The sequence below is a fragment of the Aethalodelphis obliquidens genome, unplaced genomic scaffold, assembly GCF_003676395.1.
Source record: "Aethalodelphis obliquidens isolate GAN/ISIS:26980383/991018 unplaced genomic scaffold, ASM367639v1 scaffold53, whole genome shotgun sequence".
NCBI lineage: Eukaryota > Metazoa > Chordata > Mammalia > Artiodactyla > Delphinidae > Aethalodelphis > Aethalodelphis obliquidens.
In genome coordinates this window covers 13,356,980-13,375,122 of record NW_020837997.1, presented here as the reverse complement: position 1 = coordinate 13,375,122, position 18,143 = coordinate 13,356,980, and the positions used below count along the sequence as shown (strand labels likewise).

The 18,143-nt window shown below is 55.7% G+C and overlaps 1 protein-coding gene across 1 annotated transcript in view; it reads left to right on the top strand.

Annotated features, from left to right (window-relative positions):
- GNG7 (G protein subunit gamma 7) overlaps positions 1-18,143 on the top strand; it is a 154,524-nt gene that overhangs the window by 119,357 nt on the left and 17,024 nt on the right. Inside the window, exon 3 of the mRNA XM_027086008.1 lies at positions 218-254. The gene's annotated coding sequence lies outside the window, so the exon portion shown is untranslated. The remainder of the gene's footprint in view (positions 1-217; positions 255-18,143) is intronic.

Here is an 18,143-nt window from a genome sequence, read left to right as displayed (position 1 = left end):
AGAAACACAGTTGTCTCTCCTGAATGGATCAGTGTAAAGAATAGAGTGAAATCTCCAGAGGCACCCCCGTTCCTTCTCTGGAGGACACGGCCGGTTCCAAACCAAATGCCACATTTTCAGTGACAGCCAAGTATCTCTCTGAGAAAAGCTGGAGCTAATTACGTTAAAAATATTTAACCGTGATTTTTTTTTTTTTCCTCTCTCTCTCTCTAAACAGGGTCAAACAGTGCTGCTTCTTGGAAAAACTGAAAAAGGTATGTAGCATTTTCTCTTACTTCACGAGCTTGGAATCCCTTGTTTTCGAGCAAAGGAACAAACAAGCCAGAGTGTTTCGTGCGCACATGACACACTGGGAATTGTGTCACCGTGAAACGAGCTCCGGGCTCCCAGCCAGGAAACCCGAGTTCAAATCCCAGGTCCACCTCTGAGAGGCTCTGCCATGTCTGGGCGGGTTCCTTTCATCTCCCTGCAGAGGAAATAACACTCTGTGACTTCCCAAGCGTGGTGCCGGCCGTTCGCGAAGGGGGCCGTCCAGCAGGTTGGAAATGTGCGCCTTTCCAGGAAGTGGTCCATTTCGTGTAGATTACCTAATCCGCTGGCAACCTTGGTCCCCAGCACCCTCCTACAGCCCTTCCCACTTCCAGGAGCTCAGTGGTCACGCCTGGCTCTGGCCCCCCGGCGTCTTCCCCCTTTTTCTCCCCATCAGTCTGGCTAAAGGCCAGGATCGCCCCTCTTCTCAAAGGACCAGTTTCAGTTTCTCAGGCCGCCCTCTGGTTTCTCTGGTCTGTTTCATTTATCTCCGGCTCTGTCATTTCCTTCCTCCTGTGGGCTTTGGGTTTCGCTTGCCCTTCCTGTCCTCGTTCCTTCAGGTGTCAAGTCGGGTCGTGGATCTGGGACCTTCCCCGATGCGCCCTCTGCAGCTGTCACTCCCTGCCCCCAGCGCCCGCATCCCGCAGGTTTCAGCAGGTCGCGTTCTCAGGCCAGGCGCTTTCCACCTTCTCCTCAGCCCCACTGCTCGTCTGAGCGCGTGTGGTTTAATTTCCGCGGGTTCCGTGACCGCTCTGGGAAGGAAAGGGCATCGGGACGCCTTTCTCGGTGACTGGACGTTGTTGGGAGTATGGCTGAAATGGGATTCTCTTGGGATCCTTCGTGGGGCTAGCTGAGAATATGGAGGGAGGGCTGCATTGAGGCGGGGGGCGCTTCGCTCTGGACCCCCGGCTTCACTGCTTCGTCCCTGAGCCTCTCTGAACGCCTGCTTCATACAGCTGGAGGGGGGTGGGGTGTGAGGCCCGAGGACACGGGGCTTGATCGGCTGTGAGGTTTGGGGGTCCGGGGTGGAGGTGCCTAGAGCAGAGGCTGAGACAGAATCCCCTGAAGTCGCTCGCTGGGGCCGCCATCACAAAGTACCACCGACTGGGGGGCTTGCAACCACAGAAACGCGTCCTCACGCGGTTCCGGAGGCCGGAAGTCCGAGATCCAGGTGCGGCAGACGCCCCCCGCTCCCTCTACAGGCTCCGGGGAGGGTCCTCCCTGCCTCTTCTGGCCTCTGGTGGTTTCCAGCATCCCTGGAGGCCTTGGCTTGTGGCTGCATCCCCCCAGCCGCTGCCTCCTCTTCACATGGCCTCCCCCGTGTGTGCGCATGTCCCGTTCTCGTGCAGACACCAGTCACTGCGTTTAGGGCCCCACCCCACCCCAGTACAATCTCATCTTAACTAATTACATCTGCAGTGACCCTATTTCCAAATGAGGCCCCAGGTATCAGGACTTAGGACTATGTGTCTTTGGGGACACACTTTAGCCCACAGCCCTCCTGGCTCTGTGTGCCCTTTGCAGCCGGGAGGTCCCAGAGGGTACCCAGTGCCCATGGCACTGGGATGGCAGCGCCCTGGGCCACAGAGAAGCCAGAGGGCGCTGGGGCTCCCTCCCCGTCTCTGAGGGACTGTGTGCTCTCCCTCCCTCTAGGATCTTCCTTCGGGGCTTCCCCTCAAGGCCTCTGGTTTGGCCAGTGCCGCCCTGGGCCCCCCCACCCCCAGCAGCGGCCCCGGTAGAGGAGACGGGCTTTCATCTGCAGCCCCCACGCGGCTCCGTGAGCAGAGCTAATGCCCCCCTTCGGCCCCGAGCCCCCGTGTCAGCCACGCATGAGCAGGGTCAGAGTCTCCAGCAACCACCCCCGCCAGCACCCTCAGCCCAGGCTTTCATGCTTCCAGGCACGGGGTGCTCACTCCCTGAGTCCCAAAGGGCTTTGAGCGGTGGCCGCTGATCGGGGTGGCGGCCCGGCTGAGTCCCTGGGACCCGGGTCCCTGCCGCAGCCCAGGGTGTGGCTTGGAGCGCTCATTTCACGTCCCATACCTGCGAGATGGAGATGAGAACTCCCAGGGGGCCTAAGGAGGACTACTGACGCTGACGCAGGCCTGGCCCACGCAGGGCTCCTCGTTAACTGTAGAGCTCACACGTGGAGGCTCACCTCCCTCCTGCCTGCACTCCTCGGGCCCTTTTGCCCCTGAGGATGCCACACCTCTCTGCTTTGTGCAGCCTGCAAGCGGCCCAGGCAGAGCCGGCCCAGGGTGAGGAAAGCCGGGCACCCGCCCCCAGCGCAGAACTTAAGGGGGCATTGAAAAATGCAGTCATCGCTATGCTGTATCTTAACATAGCAATATGTCCTAAAAATCAAAATAAATGCCCCCCAAAAAATCCATGGTCAAGATTTTAAAAATTTTATTTTTTTGGCCGTGCCACACGGTTTGTGGGATCTTGGCTCACCGACCAGGGATCAAACCCTCGCCCTCTGCAGTGGAAGCTCAGAGTCCTAACCACTGGACTGCCAGGGAACTCCGAAGATTAGAATTTCAGTTAAAGAGGGGATTGCTGGGCTTCCCTGGTGGCGCAGTGGTTGAGAGTCCGCCTGCCGATGCAGGGGACACGGGTTCGTGCCCCGGTCCGGGAAGATCCCACATGCCGCAGAGCGGCTGGGCCCGTGAGCCACGGCCGCTGAGCCTGCACGTCCGGAGCCTGTGCTCCGCAACGGGAGAGGCCACAACAGTGAGAGGCCCGCGTACCATCAAAAAAATAATAATAATAAGAGGGGATTGCTTTGCCCTAACCCCAGCCCCATCAGATCCTGTCCCTAATGAAAACCTTGACATGTGATTCATCATGGATATTTTGCATTCATTTTGACTTCTTAAAAAAAATATTGCATGAAAGTATGTGATCACGGTGACCGACTTTTCGGTGCCCCTTAGATTCTGTGCCTGGGGCGGATGCCTTGCCATCCTCACCCCAGCCCGGCTGGCGAGAACGGTGGTGACAAACATGATGACTTGAAACGCAGGTACTCCCCAGTGGTCACCAGATACCCTCATCTTGGTCTTTTCACGCTCTCCATCAGTTGGACCACAGGTCCGCAGCCCCTTTTCCTGATAGGGAGGCCAGTGCTCAGTTGCTTCTGGTCCCCGGGGACACACACGTGTACAGGGATCACAGCAGAGCTACCCTCCGCCAGGCTCAGGTGTCAGGAGAGCGGCTGGGGCCGCGGCCGCGTAGCCTCGTGCTGCAGGGTTAGGCCCACGCACTACAGCACCTGCCAGCGGGGAGGACACAAAGCTCCAGCCCATGACTTCGGCCGGCTCCACCCGGGCCCCGGCCCACTCCCAGGCACCTGGCCGGCCCACTGCTGACCGCCCCACCACCACTTCCTCATCCCCCGCTGCAGACCCCACTCAGCAGCCCGGCTGGTGTCTGTCAGGTGCCTCCTGTGAGCCAGACCCGGCTGCTTGGTCTCATTTTGTCCTGGTAGAAGCCGTGGGGAGCGGGTTTTCTCATCCCCATTTTATAGGTGAGGAAACTGAGGCTTAGCTGCAGAGAGACTCAGCAAGGCCCCGGGCTGGTGGACCATGGGACCAGGGTTCCAGCTCCTTTCTCTCCACCCACAAGGCACCTGGCAGTCCGTATTAGTCAGGGTTCTCCAGAGAAACAGAACCAACAGGATGTGTGTACACAGAGAGAGTTATTTTAAGGAATTGATTATGGAGGCTGCAGGGTGGAGACCCAAGAGCCGACGCCAAAGGCAGTCACTGGAGAATTCCCTTCCTCTCAGGAGAGGCCCTCCACCTCCACATGCCCCGCAGTCTCATCCAGAAACACCCTCACAGAAGTATCCAAAAGAACAACTGGCCACAGACATATCTGGGCATCTCGTGGCCCAGCCAAATTGACACGTAAAATTAACCATCCCATAGTCTTTTTACTTTTTTTTTTTTTTTTGCGGTATGCGGGCCTCTCACCGCTGTGGCCTCTCCCGTTGCGGAGCACAGGCTCCGGATGCGCAGGCCCAGCGGCCATGGCTCACGGGCCCAGCCGCTCTGCGGCATGTGGGATCTTCCCAGACCGGGGCACGAACCCTTGTCCCCTGCATCGGCAGGTGGACTCTCAACCACTGCGCCACCAGGGAAGCCCCTTTTTACTTTTTTTTTAAAGACCAGGTTCTATTTTTTATTTTATTTTATTTACTTAAATATTTATTTATTGGCTGCATCGGGTCTTAGTTGCGGCACTCAGGATCTTTCGTTGTGCCTCACAGGCTTCAATCTAATTGTGGCGAGTGGGCTCGGTAGTTGTGGCATGCAGGCTTAGTTGCCCCGCGACATGTGGGATCTTAGTTCCCTGACCAGGGATTGAACCAGTGTCCCCTGCATTGGAAGACGCTTTTTTTTTTTTTAATTTCATTTATTTTATTTATTTATTTATTTTTGGCTGCATTGGGTCTTCATTGCTGCGTGAGGGTTTTTCTCTAGTTGCGGCCAGCGGGCTTCTCTTGTTGCAGAGCATGGGCTCTAGGCACGCAGGCTTCAGTAGCTGTGGCTCACAGGCTCAGTAGTTGTGGCTCACGGGCTCAACCACTGCGCCACCAGGGAAGCCCTGAAGACGGATTCTTAACCACTGGACCACCAAGGAAGTCCCAGTCTTTTTTCCTTTTTAAATTTGTTAATGACAAAGTCACAACTTGGCACCAGGTCTATTGACCGCAAGCCCAAGTTCCCTCCCATCCACCCACCCACCAGGTTTGTATTGGTGATGTGTTCTGAGGAAATGGAATTCTGCTTGGTTGAATTCTTTAATTCAAAGATAAACTCAGCACAGTTCAATTATTGGGTTTGGGAGAATTTGAGCAGTGGTGATTTTGCCAACTTTTCTCTTAGAGACAAAAAGATGGCACTTCCCTGGTGGCGCAGTGGTTAAGAATCCGCCTGCCAATGCACGAAACGTGGGTTCGAGCCCTTGTCCCAGAAGATCCCACATGCCGCGGAGCAACTAAGCCCGTGCGCCACAACTACTGAGCCCACGTGCCGCAACTACTGAAGCCTGCGTGCCTAGATCCCGTGCTCCACAACAAGAGAAGCCACTGCAACAAGAAGCCCACACACCTCAACGAAGAGTAGCCCCCGCTTGCTGCAAGTAGAGAAAGCCCGCGTGTAGCCAAAAAATAAATAATTAAATAAACAAATTTAGTTTAAAAAAAAAAAGAAAAGTCATTTGACCAGTTTCCTGCTGAACAGAGACTAGAATTATCAGAATTTTCTTGGCCGTATAATGCAATGAGAAAATGGTAAAGAAGTCTCCACACATATCTGGGCATCCTATGGCCCAGCCAAGCTGATATGTAAAATTAACCATCACATAGTCTCCCAGGCTGCATGGCCCCTTGCCCACCTGGATAAGACCCCTCAGAGCCCTCGGGGGCCATCGCCACTTTCCCTGAGAGTCAGAATAGGGCTAGAAGTGGGAGTTCAGTGAAAAGCTACAAGCTCAGATATTTGTACAGAAATGTGCACAGCAGCACGATTCACAGCAGCCGAAGGTGGACACAACCCCACTGTCCATCAGTAGATGATGGATACACCCACCGTGTCCCTCCCCACACGGGAGCATCACTCAGTCACGAAAAGGGGGGGGTGCAGCCCTGACACTCACTACCACGTGGACGGACCCTGAGAACACGATGCTCAGTGAGAGAAGCCAGACACAGGATACACAGTGTGTGATTCCATTGATTGGAAATGTCCAGAACAGGCAGATCCACAGACACACAGAGTTGGTGGTTAGTGGTTGTCAGGGGCTGGGGAGGGGGTGGGAGTACCTGCTGATGGGGATGGGGCTTCTTTTTGGGGTGATGGAATGTTCTGGAATCAGAAAGAGGTGATGGTTGCACAGTAACGTGAATGCACTAAATGCCACTGAATTGTACACTTAAAAATGGTTAAAATAGCAAATGTTATGTCACACATATATATTTTTACAATCTTTAAAATTTAATAATGTAATATACCAGAAAACCATTGAGTGAGTGAACACTTTCAGTGGTGAACTGTTTGTTTTCTGACTTTCTGTCTCAGCAAAGCTGTCAACAGGGAAAAGAGGAGGAAGCACAGAGCATGCTGAGGGGTCGGGGGTGGGCCGTCAGAGCTGCTGAATCACAGCGATTTGTTTTCTTTCCCGTGTCCCCAGCATCTCGTGGCTACGCCGGGGTAACGGGGACAGACGTTGGGAAATGTTCCGCAGGGCAGGCGTGAGCGGTGAAACACAGGAACAGAATTCTAGTCCTGCCGGGCTCGGTCCCAGCAGGTGCTTGGCATGACAGAGCCCCCATCCCCGCCGTGCCTGGTGCGGTACCCATCTGGGTGCAAGTGAGACCCGCCGGGCACATCTGCAGGGAGTGCTGGTGGGACAGACAGCAAGGGAGGAGGCAGGGCTGTGATTTCCCAGGTGGAAAATCCTGGACTTTCGCAGCAGGGTTCCAGGTGATTTGTTTTAAAAGGCAGCAAGGAGTGACGAACGGTTTTCTTTCAACATGGCTCTTTGGCTTGGAATTGATGGATCAGCAAACTTCTCCCTTCACTGGTGTGGTTCCTTCCCCGCCACAACCGTGGGAGTCACAGTTGGCCACGGCCTGGGGCTGGCTTCTCAAAGCAGGACACACAGCGGTACCTTCCTAGGGCAGTCATTTCAGTCAAAGGCTTTGGGGTCAGGAGGGAGATGTTATTATTTTTTTTATGTTAGTTTTGTATTTTCTATTTGTATTATTTTTACAGTCACATAGATTAATTTAGGAGTGGCAGGCCCAACTGACATGACATCGTAGGAAAAAATGAGGGAACGTCGACAGGCCACATCAGGCCACATCCCCTTCCATCTCCTCCGGACCTGGGTCCTCTCTGCAGGTTGTGCTTCTCTGCTGTATTAGTTAGCAATGCTGCATGACAAATACCCCCAAGCTCCACCCACTTATCATCTCACAGTGAGTCAGGGGTCCAGGCACAGCCTAACGGGGTCCTCTGCTCAGGATCCCACCAGGCCACCATCCAGGTGCCAACTGGGCTTCATTCTTACCCAGAGGCTTGACTGGGGGAAAATCTGCTCCAGGGTCCTTCGGGGTGTTGGCAGAATTTGTGGCCGGCAGCTGCAGGACTGTCGGCAGCTCCTAGGGGTCACCCACCGCTCCGGGCCACATGCACTTTTTTTTTTAAGATTTATTTTTATTTATTTATTTGGCTATGCCAGCTCTTAGTTGCAGCATGTGGGATCCTCGTTGCGGCATGCAGGACCCTTTAGTTGCAGCATGTGGACTCCCACTTGCGGCATTCAGGATCTAGTTCCCCGACCAGGGATTGAACCTGGGCCCCTGGCCTTGGGAGGGCAGAGTCTTACCCGCTGGACCACCAGGGAAGTCCCCACGTGCACTTTTTTTTTCTTTTTAAATAGATTTATTGATTTATTTATTTATGGCTGCGTTGGGTCCTCATTGCTGCGCACGGGCTTTCTCTAGTTGCGGCGAGTGGGGGCTACACTTCGCTGTGGTGCGTGGGCCTCTCACTGTGGTTCCTTCTCCTGTTGCGGAACACAGGCTCTGGGGGCACAGGCTTCAGTAGTTGTGGCATGCGGTCTCAGTAGTTGTGGCTTGCGGGCTCTAGAGCACAGGCTCAGTAGTTGTGGCACTCGCGCCTTGTTGCTCCACGGCATGTGGGATCTTCCCGGACCAGGGCTTGAACCCATGTCCCCTGCATTGGCAGGCGGCTTCCCAACCACTGAGCCACCGGGGAAGCCCCCCACGTGCACTTCTTAAACACAGTCGCCTGCCTCATCAGGCCAGCAAGGAGGGTCTCTAGGGGCGAGGGCAGAAGTCCGAGCAGCTCTGCCTGGCCTTCTCTGAGAACACACCCACCGGCTGCCCTGCACCAGTCCCTGAGGATCCCATGAGGTCACGTCCGTGCCTTCTGTGCACCTTCTCCACTTCCTGTGTGCAGTGCGGCCCAAGCCACCTCTCCCAAGTCCTGCAGAGACCCTGAGAGCTGGGCACCCAGCCCCAAGGCAGCCATGGTTCCCCTTTCCAGCGAGAGCCGCAGGAGACCTCAGCGCTTCCTGGGCAGCCCTGCACTTGGCCGCATTTCTGCATTAACGAGAAAAGGCGTCATGGAATTTGGACAGGCGAGAAACGGGATGTCAATGTGAACAGAACCAGACACTTCATCTCATTGTTAGAAATTCCAAGCAGGTCATCGAAACCTCGTCTTGGGGCAGAGACCGCCGGGAAGCCGAGATTAACTCTGTCTCGCCAGGCGCGTTCTACAGACCCAGTGCTGGTCCCTGCACCCCTGCTGCCTCCTGTAGGTACCTGGGCCCCGAGATCCCTCCTTCCCTCCCTCCTGCTCACTGGGGCTCCTTGGATGCTGGGCTGTCAATGGGGTAGCTGTGATTGGCCCTCTCTGGAAGGTTCCGCGGTGCTCCCCAGCTGTGTCCCCAGATGAGAACACAGCCCAGCAACACCTCCGTTGGGGCCGAAATTTGCATCCCAGACCAAGACTGCTGCTTCTCTGCCCCACCCCCCCGGGTGCTGCGTTTGAAGGTCAAGCTTCCAGCCAAGACACACAAGGGTCAGCACCCGAGTAGGGGGTTCCGTCCAGATGTCCTAATGCTTTGTTTTAGTGCCAGGCAGCCTGAGCTTTGACCCCAAGCCCCTGTGTCCGCACCTCGTGGGCACCTGGGTCCCCTCGGGAGTTTGGACACTGAGGATGCATGGCCGGGCCCAGAGGAGGTGCCCGGGAGCCACGTTGGTGGCCTCAGCCCACCCGGGCTTCTCAAGTGAAGCCGGTGGGACCAAAATAATGTGTATATTTTACAGGAAAGAGGCTCCCAGGCAGGCACACTCCTAGCCCATTCGTCAAGGGGTCTCCCCCTGACCCCCGATCCACCCAGCACTGCTCCCATAGCCCAGCCATTCTCCGTGGGGGGCTGTCCTGGGCGCTGCGGGGTGTGGAGCAGCGTCCCTGACCCCACCCACTCGATGCCGGGAACCCCCCAGAGGGAAGACCAGAGATGTCTCTAGACATCCCCCGTGTCCCCTGGGGGCAGGAGCGCCCCGGTGAGACCCCTTGTTCTAGAGTCTGGCGCCTGACACAGGCACATCTCTGAAACCGTTCAAGTAATCTCACCATTGGCCCTTTTTTTTTTTTTTTAAACGTGAAAAATGTCCCTAACTACAGCTCGCCCTTAGGGAGAGCCTCTGTGGGTCTGTTTGGTTCCGGCACTTTCTAACCACACCAGAGGTGGAGTAACCTGCTCAGTAACCACTGGTCATTCTGATGCTGGGGTGTTGAGGCTTCAGTGCCCTGGGTGTTGGCCGTCAACCCAGAACCCAGAGCAAAGAGCCGGAGGCCATGACCCGGGCCCGAGGTCCGTCCGCAGCAGCACGTGTGCCCCGGGCAGGCCATCCCCACTCTGCAGGGTGGGCCATCCTGGGCACATGCCCGCGAGTGGCATCCACTACGGACTTCAGGTGCGGCCAGTGCTCTGCCCCTGGCAGCCTGATCCTGGGGGCCTGTCCTGGGACAGAGATTGGCCCTGGGGACAGAGTGAGTTCCTGGAAGGAGCCTCCTTGGTAAATGCCCTGCACTGCAGCCACCAGTCCCTTCCATCCAGATGGCCCTTTGGTGCCCAGCTTCAGCCACGGACCCCAAAGATGTCCCTGTCCTAGTCCCAGGGCCTGTGGATGTGTCACTTCACATGGCAGAGGGGACTTTGCAGGCAGGGTTAAGTTAAGGCACCTGAGATGGGGATGACCCTGGATTCCCTGGGGGGCCTAGCGTCATCCCAGGGTCCTTATAAGAGGGAGGCGGGGGCTTCCCTGGTGGCACAGTGGTTGAGAGTCCGCCTGCCGATGCAGGGGACATGGGTTCGTGCCCCGGTCTGGGAAGATCCCACATGTTGCGGAGCGGCTGGGCCCGTGAGCCATGGCCGCTAAGCCTGCGCGTCCGGAGCCTGTGCTCCGCAATGGGAGAGGCCACAATAGTGAGAGGCCCGAGTACTGCAAAAAAAAAAAAAAAGGGAGGCGGGAGGGTCAGAGGCAGAGAGAGACGGGAGATGCTGCACTGCTGGCTGTGAGGATGCAGGAGGGGCCGCGAGCCAGGGATTCGGCGCCTCTAGAAGCTGGAAAAGGCGGAACCGATGCTGCCCTGGAGCCTCTGGAGGAACCAGCCCTGCCCACGTGTAGATTTTGACCCAGAGGACCTAGTCAGACTTCTGACCTCCAGAACTGTGAGATAATCAATGTGTATGTTTTTAAGCCACCAAATTTGTGGCAATTTGTGACAGCAGCCACAGGAAATGCAATGCCAAGGAATGTCTAGGGAGCTGTGTATACCCCAAGAGGGGGTTCTGGTGCAGCCTTGTGCGCGGACAGCAGACCAGGGGCTTCTCAGAGAGGGTGACACTTCATGGGGTTTTGCAGAATGTGTAGGAGTTTGTCCAGGCTCAGGTGGGAAGGCCTGGACCTGCCCTCCCCTCTCTCCCAGCCTCCTGCCCTTTGGCTCCAAGCTGCACCCTCACGGGGCCAGGGTGACAGCATTTCCTCAGTGCCGGGAAGCCGAGAATGGGGGTGACACCCTCCACGGGCGCTTGGCGTGCTGGCCCAGCCCAGTGCCTGGCTTGCACACCCTCACATGACTGCAGTCATCCTCCGGGTGCACAGAGAGGGCCCTTTCTTCTGCTCCCGCATTAGCCACACCGTCACCCTCTGTCATTGTCCGCCCACCTCCCGGCTTGGGCCAAGGGTGGCCGTTTGCCCTGCAGCTCTGTTTTTCCGTCGCTTGTGGGCACCTCATTCATTCCCCTTTTTCTAGCCTTTTCTAAATATAGCTGCCAAGGGACCCGATTTAGCCTGTGCATAAAAGGACCGGCTGACAGGGAGTCACAAGACGCTGGTCTTGGGGGGGGGCGGGGCAAGCCTCCTGCTGGGAAGCGTCTGCCTGGCAAAGACCCAGCTGGCCTTTTGCGGCCCCCACGTCCCACCAAAGGTCATGATGCCCAAGGTCACAGAAGCCATCACGTGGCCAGCCCTCCCCACGCCAGGCCAGGGTGACCTCGACCCTGGAGAATCTCGGGCCCAGCAGGGAGGCCCGGATCCCGGAGCCCAGAGCCAGCCCTGGCTTGGGGGGGGGGGGGTGCGGGGATGCCTGCTCGGCTCCTGGTTGTTGGGGGGTTCAAAGAGGTTTTGTCTCCTCACTCGTAGTAAAGTCCAAATGCCAGTGTGGCACCCGTGGCCCTCCGCAGGTCCCCTCTGTCTGTGACCCCTCTTGGAGCCAGGGGCGAGGCCAGGAGGCCACCGCATCCCGGATGCTGGGGACACCGCGAGGCACCTGCCCCTCCCTCTGACTTTCTAATGGCGTGTGCACGTTTCTGTAGGGTCTAGGGCAGGTCTTTCCACCTCGGCACTGCTGACGTCAGAGCTGGGTCATTCTCTGGGGGGTGCGGCGTCCCTGGCACAGTGGGGTGTGGAGCAGCCTCCCTGGTCCCACCCCCTCAATACCAGGAGCCCCCCAGTCGTGACAACCACAGATGCCCTCGACATCGCCCCTGATGGAGACCCCCTGTTCCAGGGGCTTCCATGCCATGGACTGTGACGCAAGGGTACCCCCTGGAGGCGTGCAGGTCCGAGGCCTCGTGCACACAGTAGGTGTGTTAAGACGTGCACGGTAATCAACCTGCACGTGGGCACAGCCCTCGGTCAGCCAGCTCCCCGGGCCCTGCAGGAGGGCAGCTTGTTCAAAGAAGCCCAGAGACTGTTCTCTCAAACCTCATGCCTTTCTGTTTTGCTTTGGGATTGATTTTCCTCTTTCAGCACAGCAGCCCGCCTCCTCTTCTTCTGAACACCGTGTACTGGGGGGCGGTTATCCCCGGGGTGGGGGAGAGCCTGCTTTCTCACCCGCGTCTCGTTTGTACTCCTGTCGAATCTCGCTGGAGGTTTGTGTTTTGGGGCGGGGGGTTGTTTTGTTACCTTCCTGTTTAATGGCAGGTGGGGATGGGGGTCAGGCTGCCGGGCCCTGGGAGGAAGGAATTCAGAAGCTTGGTGAGCTGCAAAGCTACCGGTTCCGGAAGTTTTAAAGCAAAATGAAGGCTGTTTCTGTTCTCTCTGAGGACAAGGAATTACTGCCCTCCGCCTGCCTCCCCTCTCTTCCCCTCCCCTCCCGAGAGCAGAGCTCTGTGGGCTGGGGACGAGGCCAGGGACGCAGGCTCCCGCTGCCAGCTGCCCCCCTCCCTCTGCAAGGCCACCTTCTTGGGGCTCTGACTCACCCAGCTCGCCGGCCACACAAGCCCCAGCCGCCTGGATGAGGAGGCTATAGAGGAGGGTTTCAGAACCGCCTGGAAGCAGCAGGCTTTCTCTGAGCTGAGATTCACTGAGGCCAACTTCCTGTGCCGTCAGGGGATGAAATGCATGTGGCACTCATGTCCCAGGGAGCAGGAACCACGGGGAGCAGGTTGGCCGCTAATGGAGAAGCTGCCAGAAACTCCTCTGGCTTTAATGCTTTACCTGCGTCTCAGGGCTGTTAACAGAGAGAATGAGTGCCCTGTCCACGCTCAGCGGAAGCAGTGGGTGCCAGCTGGAATTGTCCCTGGCCCCATGGCCAGCGTCTAGCATGTAGAGTGCTGGGAAGAAGCCAGCCCAACAGTCAGGAGACCCCACTCAGGCCTCCCCTGGCCATTGTATCAGCTATCCGTGCTGCGTAACAAGCTATCACAGACCCAGCAGCTTCCAGCTCTCAGTTCTGGAGGTCAGCAGTCGGGCCATGGTGTGGCTGCCCTCTCTGCTCAGGGCCTCACCAGGCTGCAGTCGAAATGCCTCATCTGGAGCTCATTCAGATTGTTCCAGAATTTGGTTCCTTGCAGGTATAGCAGCGGGGTCCCCCCCACTCTTGCAGCCACCCCCATTTCTTGCCACCTGGCCATCTCCAGCTTCAAAGCCAGCAACACAGGGTCTCCCTTGCATGGAATCCCTTTCACACTCACTCCCCTGATTAGAGCAGGCCCACCAAGGGTACCCCCTCTCTGTCACCTGTGCCACACGACACGGCCCGGCCCAGAGCTAAATCCCTTCCTATCCTCGGGTCCTGCCCACACTCTAGGGGAGGGTATTGTACAAGGTCACTGGGGGTCATCGTAGATGTGGGTACAGCCCCAAGGATCCCTTGCTAGATTGCTGGTGAAGGTCGGGTGTGACAAATGCCTTGTCATTGCAAGTGGGCCCCCCAGAGGACGTAGGCCCTCCTGTGCATGGCCTAGGGGGGTCACTCCAGGCCACAGGTGAGATCAAGCGCGTTAGCCCTGACTCAGGATGGGCCCTGAAACCAACACCACACAACAAAAAGGAAACCCTCATTCCTGTTTCCCGTGATTCTCCTTATTGTCTTTAACTGTAAAATTCAGGGCAGAAGCATTGCTGTGAGGGGTTCTGACCCAGTACTTCGAAACTGAGGGGGCGGTCCTCCCCCCCCCGGGGACACGGGGCCATGTCTGGGGACACCTGTGGTGGTCATGACTGGGGGGCTTCTGGCATCAAGTGAGTGGGGGCAGAAATGCTGCTCAGGACGGTACCAGTGTCAGCAGTGCCTGGGGGACAGACCCTGAACTAGTCTGTCCTCCTCAGGACATTACGTGGCCTTTGAGGGACACTCTGTCTCTGAGAGCCAGGGCCTCCCAGCCCACCTCATCCCAGGCCTATGGGCTCGTGCTGCTTCTGGAAGTGGCGGCCGCAGCTCCCAGGGGAGCAGTTCGTCTCACACTGAGCCCCCAGGGCTGCGGGTCCACGTTCAGTGCACAGAACTGAGAGCCGGGCCGGGACTGTGCCTGGGTATCCGCCTGCCACAGGCAGACCCCTCGGCCAGGGAGGGGTCCCCAGTGGCCCCCTGGCTGCACCGCCTCTTGGGCCACCAGAACCAGGAGCCGCTCCTCAAAGGCCCCGCTCACCTCGCCAGCCGCATTTTTCACATTCTTTTCCCTTTACGCAGCCCAACCAGCCAACTTTCTCAGAAGCCTCTGTGGCATCCCATTCTTTCTCTTCTGGTAAGAAAGCAGCCTTGGCGGCTCGGGTGTCAGTTTATCGAGTGGGCTGGGAGTGGCACTCTTCCCAGCTATGAGAGCTATGTGTGGAATTCACAGGGATCGCTGGCATTTTTGTGTCTTGCTGTCACTGCTTCCTGTGCAGCTGGAAAACACCTCTGAGGGTGGAGATGGCATCACAGGCTGAGCAGGGGGGCACGTCTGCTCTCTCCGGCCTCTAAGTCTGCCTGCCAGAGACACGCCCGGCAGGTTGGGGCTTCCCTAGATGCCCAGGGTGTGTGTCTGATCCACTTTCCCCTGAGCCCCGCTGCTCAGGGCTCGGAGCTCCAGGGTTCCGGCAGGGGCTGGGGCCCCCCAGGCCTGCTGTCTCCTTCTTGGCTTTGCCCACGAGGACACGAGGCTCAGCCCACCCACGCCCAACGAGGTCTCGGGTACCTATCTGCCACACATTCCCCCCCGCCCCGCAGCCATGAGTGATCTGGACACAGTCACGCCAAGTATCTTGGCAAGACACAGAGGCCAAAAGACATCTTAGAGGTCCTGCATCCGGGCCCGTCCTGCCGCCTTAGAGAGCGCCCGTTACTCCGTCTGACTCGCCCAGGTGGAAGGAAGCAGGCTCGGCCGCCAGGAAACACCAAGCCCACGTCACCAGGAGCAAGGGGACAGAAACGTATCTTGAGAAGGCCTGGTGGGGGGTCCTCTGCGGGGTGCAGAGGTGATGATGCAAAGGTCTCCCAGGCACACACGTGCAGCCCTGTCGTAAGCTGGCAGGACAGTCTGCTCAAGTCCTTGGGGAAAAGCGTCCAGGACTTCGAGAGCCCCAGAGTCACTTACAAACCACCAGACGGGAGGCGCAACGCTGGGAGTCTGCTGTTTCATCTCACTCGGGGTTTTCTCTGACCCTTTTGGCCGCACAGGCCTGCCCCAGTGTTGTCGATGTCCCCAGCGTTCTGCCCCAGTCTTTCTCCAAAGCAAGAAGCCGTGTGAGGGTCCTGGCACCATCCCTCGTGTGTGGAGGCCCTCAGCCCTGGGACCACTGTATGTCTAAACCCTTCGCCAAAGGCACTGGGCCATGGAGGATGCAGAGACCGTGCCCCTCACCCTCTGAAGCTTGCCTCTGGGTGCAGGGGGGACAGAGCTATGTGCTGGGACCCACCCGACTGCCCCTAGATCTGGTCTCCCAGTGAGCCCTGGTTTGGGAATTAGATTCAAACCCTGGCCCGACCCGCTGCGTGGTCTCGGGAAGGTTATTAACATACGAACGTCTTCAAGCCTCAGTCTCCTCATCTGTAAAAAATGGGCACAGAAGTCCCTTCATGATGCCCGACATCGTGGTCCTCCCCAGTAACAGAGACTATGAATGCACTCCGTCACCTGCAGAGTACACATGAAGCTTGGCACTCCAGTGCTCTTGTCCACAAGCCAAAGACACACAGCCTATATATTTCTTGGTCCAAGTCAAACAAACCACTGATTTTTCCCATTTTCCACTTTCCTCCTGATTAGGAAAATATATGGCTACCCTTCAACAACAGCAAGATGAGGGCTTTTCTTTATCTTCCTTTTCTTTTAAAAAATGTTTGCTTAAAAATGTTATTCCATACACACGATGAAATATTACTCGTGAAAAGGAGCGAAGCACTGACACTCACTACAACGTGGATGGACCTTGAGAACACGATGCTCAGTGAGAGAAGCCAGACACAGAAGGATACACAGGATGTGATTCCATTGATGGGAAATGTCTTGTTTCTCTTTAAAATTTCACCTTGGGATGGTTTTAAGCAGAGAAGTCACACTGTGATAAAGAAGTCACACTTTTACCCAGGGGGCCAGGGTAAAAGATATTTCTGAGAAAGACATCCTGAGAGAAAGACATCAACCCAGTCCCCAAGGAACCGCCAGGCCTTGGGAGAGACAGGCAGACAGGTGTACCAATCACCTGGATGTAACGCAGGTCCCCACACAAGATGTGAACCCACACAGGGAGGCCCAGGATGGCACGTTGCATTACCTTGGGAGCACCCACACCCAGAGAATGGAGTCAGATGGTGGAAAAGGAGAAGTCTGGTCCCTTCAGCCCCTTATGAGGGCACCAATCCCATTCACGAGGGCCCCACCCTCAAGACCTAGGCACCTCCCAAAGGCCCCACCTCTTGATACCGAACAGGGCTTCAACATGCATTTTGGGGGGGTGGGGGGCAAAATATTCAATCCATAGTAGGCAGGATAGGGGGTGGGGGAAGAATTCCTGGCAGAGGGAAGTGAGTGACAAGCTTTGACTTTGTACTTGGTTTGTGAGGCCGCAGGGGCCCCAGGTGGTTTCTGAGTAGGGCAGGGACAGACTCAGGTGCATTTTCAGAAGTCACTCTGGCTGTTAGGAGGAGGGATGGAGGAGGTGGGTGGACGCCCCTGGCTGGGGATGGGGGGAGGGCACAGGAGTCTGCCTGGGGCCACTGAGGGCTGGACCAAGGAGAAGTCTCCAGGGACAGCTGGCCTGGTCCCCCATCACTCTGGCCTTGGACCAGTTGCAGCAGATGGAGAAGTATACATGTTTTTTCAGATACCGACTTTATTTTCTTTTTCTGTGTGTAAAAATCACACAGTTCAAATGAGTGACCTCCTGAATTAGTACTGAGGACTCCAATCCCTGAAACCCAGTAACCGAAATAGCATAATTTAAAATAGCATCATACAATGTTCAAGGCAGAACCTTAGAGCATCTTCTGTTGATGGACTAGGTGGAGGTAAATATCGAATTAATGGCTCTTGTGATTCTTGTGTGTTTTCAGGGCTGTTCACTTCCTGTTTATTTTTCCATGGGGACTTTAGAATTATTTTATCAAGTTCTTTCCCTTCCTCAACATTTTGATTTTGTTTTGTTTTTTGCATCTTCTTACATTTCCCGCCTTCTATCTGAGGTCATTTTTCTCTAATATCTTTTTATTTTACCTTTAATAAGGCAGGTCATCTGGAGACCGTCTTCCTGTTTGTCTGAAAATGTCTTTATTTTACCCTAATTCTTTTTTTTTTTAATTAATTATTTTTGGTTGTATCAGGTCTTAGTTGTGGCACACGGGCTCTTTAGTTGTGGCACTTGGGCTTAGTTGCCTCGCGGCATGTGGGATCTTAGCTCCATGACCAGGGATCAAACCTGCATCCCCTGCATTGTATTCTCAACCACTGGGCCACCAGGGAAGTCTCATTTTTACTCTAATTCTTGAAGTTGATTTTCACCAGGTCTAGAATTTTCACTGGATCCATGAAATTGTTGGTCCTTATTCCTCTGGCAGATTATGTTTGTTTGTTTTGTAATTAAGTGATTTTATTAAGGTATAATTCCTTTTCAGTAAAATGAACAGAGCTTACATATGTAGTTTGATGAATTTTGACAAGTCTATACACCTGTGTACACTAGCACCTCAGTCGAGATAGAGAACACCTCTAATGTCTGTCTTCTTTCACCCTTTGAGAGTCCCACATGTGGCTTCATCTGTCAGTAGGTTCTTCTTTCCCTTGTGCAGTAGTATTCCATGGTATGAATTACCGCAGTTTGTTTATCCATCCTCCTGTTGGCAGGCATTTGGGTTACTTCCAATTTTTGCTGTTACAAATACAGATGTATGAACATCTTGTACAAGTCCTTTTGTGGAAATATGTTTTTATGTATCTTGGGTAAATTCCTAGGAGTGGAATTGCTGGGTCATGGGTTAAGTATGTGTTTAGCCTTATAAGAGTCTGCTAACCCACTTTCCAGG